The sequence below is a fragment of the Nicotiana sylvestris genome, chromosome 7 (assembly GCF_000393655.2).
Source record: "Nicotiana sylvestris chromosome 7, ASM39365v2, whole genome shotgun sequence".
Classification (NCBI taxonomy): Eukaryota; Viridiplantae; Streptophyta; class Magnoliopsida; order Solanales; family Solanaceae; genus Nicotiana; species Nicotiana sylvestris.
In genome coordinates this window covers 41968635-41973148 of record NC_091063.1, presented here as the reverse complement: position 1 = coordinate 41973148, position 4514 = coordinate 41968635, and positions in this window count along the sequence as shown.

The following is a 4514-nucleotide window of genomic DNA, read 5'->3' as shown; positions in this document are numbered from 1 at the left end:
CTGGTGGAGCACTGGAAGTATCCTTCTGAACCTGTGCTACCTCTATCACAACACCCTCAGTGCTAGGAAGCTTCCTCTTCTTCCTTGGGTGCCTAGGCTCTTCCTCCTGCTGTGGCTCCGGTACAACTACTATGGTGGAGGTGCTGACTCATCAAATAACAAGTCTAAAGTCAGCTGGTCTGCCTTTAGCTTGTCAACCTCAGCTCGGAGCTCCTTCACCTCATCCTTGGATGCCCGGGATTATCTCATCTTTTTATGTTCTCGGGCAAGCTCCTTTAGAGCTTTGCTCTGTGCATCAATTGCCTTTGTCAAGGCAGTCTGAGTAGCCAAAATCTTCTCCTGGTTGGCCAGGAGTGTCTTCAATGTCTCCTCAATGGACTGAGGAATCTCAACTGTGGTTGGAACAGACTAGGCCGCAACTGTGGTAGCCAAAGTGGACAACTTGGATGTCGAGACTGACATCCAGTTGTTCAAACTGGCCAATGTATTTGCTAATTGCTGGGCCGTGAGGGGGTTGGATCTGGAGGTGGGAACCATTGGGCCAATTGAAGAACTGGGACCCATAGAGGAGGATGGGATGTCCGGAACATTAGTGGCAGCGGAAGTGGGTGGCTCAATAGAAGCTTCTACCGCAACTGGCTCCTCAGACTGGCCAGTCGGGGCAGAGGTGGATGCTTTCCCTTATTATCCCCCTTCAGGTTGTCCGACCCCTGAATATTAAACCATGAGAATGGGGACACCGTCTGGACTTCAACATCGAAAGGGTATTTTTTACCTTTGCATCTTCAAAGTACATTGTGAGGGTGTTCGGGTAGGGGTAGTTTCTGTCCGTATCAATGCCAATGGATGTGATCACACTGTACGTAACATTCCCCACATTGATAGGGAAACCTGCCATGATGGACGCAATGAGAACCGCTCGGGCTATTGGAATGGTTTGGTCATGGGACGAAGGGTCCAACCTGTTGTATACAAAAGTTAACCATCCTCTCGCCTCAAAATTAAGGTCCTTTCTCAGTATTCTCTTCCCCACCTGAATCCATTCCGAAATGGTACCCGGCTGAGCTAAGAACTGTGCCACCCAAGGACGAGCTTCCTCTTTCAACGCTAATTTCTCTTTGTACAAAGCGTCATTCTCCTCGTTGAAACCCAAATATTCGTTCAACGCCTCTGCCGAAAACACTATCGTCTTATCCCACACTTTGGTTGCAATTGATCCTTCTTTGGTGTGGGCTACATTGCAGTAGAATTCCTTCACCATATGTTCATTTGCATTGGTCAGCACATCTTTAAAGAAATCCCACCCCACTCTAGTAAGAAATTGATCATAGACTCTGGGAAGGTAGGGTAGCAAATTCCGGGTGACTATTCTTCTTTCTGGAATCAGCTTCTTCTTTGGCCACACTTCCCGAAATTTTTGAAAGGCTACCTCGCTGACAAATTTGTCCTACCATACGGCTGGGTTTCTACTTCTTTCAATTCCCCCAACTCTAGGTACCCCACTGTCCGGGACCTCCGTATCATCCTTGTTTTTGTCTTCTGAACTCTCCCCGGATTTTGAAACTGTAGGGGAGGTGGAGTATTTGGTACTGCCTGCTTCTGAGCCCTCAAACGACTCAGGTTGTGTAACAATTGGAGCTTTAGTAGGGCCTGCGGGGGCTTTCCACGAACCCGTTGAGAAATCCTGGGAGGGGAGGTACTCACTCCCTAACTGCTCTTCATCACTCACCACCTGCTTTCTTGTTTTTAGCTTTGATTGGGGAGTAAGTTTCTTAAATTTAGCTTTACCTCCCCGGGAGGGGTCACCTCCCCGTCCGGGTTGTTGAGCTCCACGACCTCGTTGTTTAACCATTTTCTGCACATAAATAATTCTAACATTGTTAGTTCAGGCAGTCGCAGAATATAAGTACAGAACAGAAGCACAGATAGAGAATAGCTGACAACAGTGCGGACCGCACAAACCAGGCATGCGGACCGCACTGACCAACTTTGGAATTCAACACCTCTCTGATAAGGGGTCATGCGGACCACATGAACAGGGTGCGCAGCCGCATGGAAGCCAATGCAGTCCGCACAAATTGGTCATGCGGCCGCAATGGCCATAATATTGAAAAGTGGTGCCCTCGAACCTCACCCATGCGGACCGCGCAAACATGGCATGCGGCCACATGGAGCATGGCGCGGATCGCAAAAACCCGGCATGCGGCCGCGCTGAGAGAATCAACCTTTGGGCTCAAGGTTTACACGGACCGCGTAACAGACTGATGCGGCCGCGTGGGGTATGGCGCGGACCGCACAAACAGGGTGCGCGGCCGCGCTGAGCTGAAAATACAGGGGCAACTAGGGCTTTAATTACTGGGCTCAAGTCTTTCATGTTTTAGCATCCCACTTTGTCCCTACTCATTTCTAACATGCCCATCATTTCAAAGAGCAACAAGAACACTATAGAACTATTCTAATCATGAAAAAATGAAAATCAAAAAGAAAAATTGAAGAAGTTATGACTAGGGGAACATGTATAAAGTTTAAATTAATGCTAAGTAAAGAGTAATGTGAGAGATATGTTACTAGGAAAGGGAAGAAATTCCATTTATATTAACACTAAGAAGGATCTCTGAAGGTGAACAGTAACTTTTAGGGCTCAGGAGTGAATTTTGGCGAAAAGTTCTACTGAAGACCCTAATGGTCTATTTATAGGAAACAAAGGGGGACCATCACTTACCGTCTAGTACGGCCGCGTGAACACGACCGCAGGCCGCACTAGGGTTTAACCGTTTTACCTGAAGTTGCAGCGAAAGCACGCGGACCGCATGAAATGGGATGCGGCCGCATGAGTACCACACGGGCCGCACAAAGTGGGACGCGACCGCTGTAAGCACGTGATTTTTGCCCTATATGAGAATTACTCCCAAAAATTCAAAATAAAATGATTTTTTTTGGTGTGTAATTTTGTGATATTTTGTGATATTTTTTTAAATAATTGTTTGTATTTGTTTGTGCATGTTTATTTGTTAAATTAATAAAAATACAAAAAAACATCACATTTTGCATGTAGGATTTAATCATACAATTGTTAGTAATTAAGTTTGTTTTACAAAAAATAAAAATTACAAAAATAGGCATCTTTTGCATTTTTAGCATTTAATGTCCAAATGAACAATTTTATGCTTAATTATTACTTAATTGTGCGTTAATTGTTATTGGTAGTTAATTTATATTTTTATAACTTAATTTAGTTCTTAATAATAATTTAAGTATTTTTATAATTTAGTTTTAGAAAAATAAAAGAAGAAAAGAGAGCAAAATACAAAGAAAAATCGGATTGAGCCATTTCTTCAAATTTCAACCCCAGGCCCAAATAATTGCCCAACCTTCTCCATGACCCTGTCCACTTCAAACCGGGTCGACCCGGTCTGCCCCATTAACCCAAATACCCAACACCCCTTCTTCATTTTTTTGTCCAAACACAAAACAAAACAAAAAAATAAAAAAACCAAAACCCTAAAAAACTAAGAAAGGATCCGCCCCCCCCCCCATTTTGGCTTCTTCTTCCCCAAACTCAAAAACACCTCCCATGGCTTCCCTTTACCTTCTTCTTCGTCCACACAAACACCCTCGCGTCCAAACGACCCCCCCGTCCTCCATTAAAACCACACAACCACCTTCAAGCTCGAGCTCGACAACCATGGTCGCCACTGCTGCGTCTTCGAAATCAACGACCAGTCCATCGACTCCCTTTCACCATCGTCGCTTCTACTGCTGAGCCAGTCCTCAACCTCACGTCCCAACGGTCCACCTGCTGCTCGCGCTACTGCTACTACTTCATCTTCTTCTTTGTCTTCATCATCGCCCACCTCCAGTAGCCTCACCATCTTGCCCAAACGACCCTTCATTCCCCGTCAAGCAGCAGCTATCGCTGCTGCATCGTCCAACCTCATCGTCCAGCTTCGTCGTCCGCTTCAAGCTCGACACGCTCCTGCTGTCACTACCCTCGTCAACCTTACCACCCCGTCGACGCTACTGTCCCGTTTTGCTAATGCTTTATCGTCCAAACGGACCCAGCCGCGCTGCTGCTTCACTTCATCTTCTTCGAGCTTGAGCTCACCATGGCCAAGTTGTTTCCGGCGCTGCTTCTTCTACTTTCAGCTTCTTCACGTAAATCGCACCCCAGCTTCTTCAGTCAACTTCTTAAATTCGAGTTCGTAGTTGGTTAGTCGTCCGTCGTTTCGATCCGGTTAGTAGATTTTTGAGTTTTATTTTGTCCGTATTTTGTTTTGATATTTCTCGAATCTAAAATCGGCAAATGTTTTTTTTTGTTCATCGTTTGAATTAATTTTTTTTAGTGTGTTCATGTGTTTTGATTAAATTAATTTTCAGATTTCAAATGGAAAGTTAATTAGTGGGTTTTCATGTTTATTTCATGTTTGTTTTATTGTTTAGGTAAATGTTGTTAGTTTAATGTTAGTTAGATACAAATTGAAGTTTAATTAATTGTTTCTTCAATTTGTTTCATG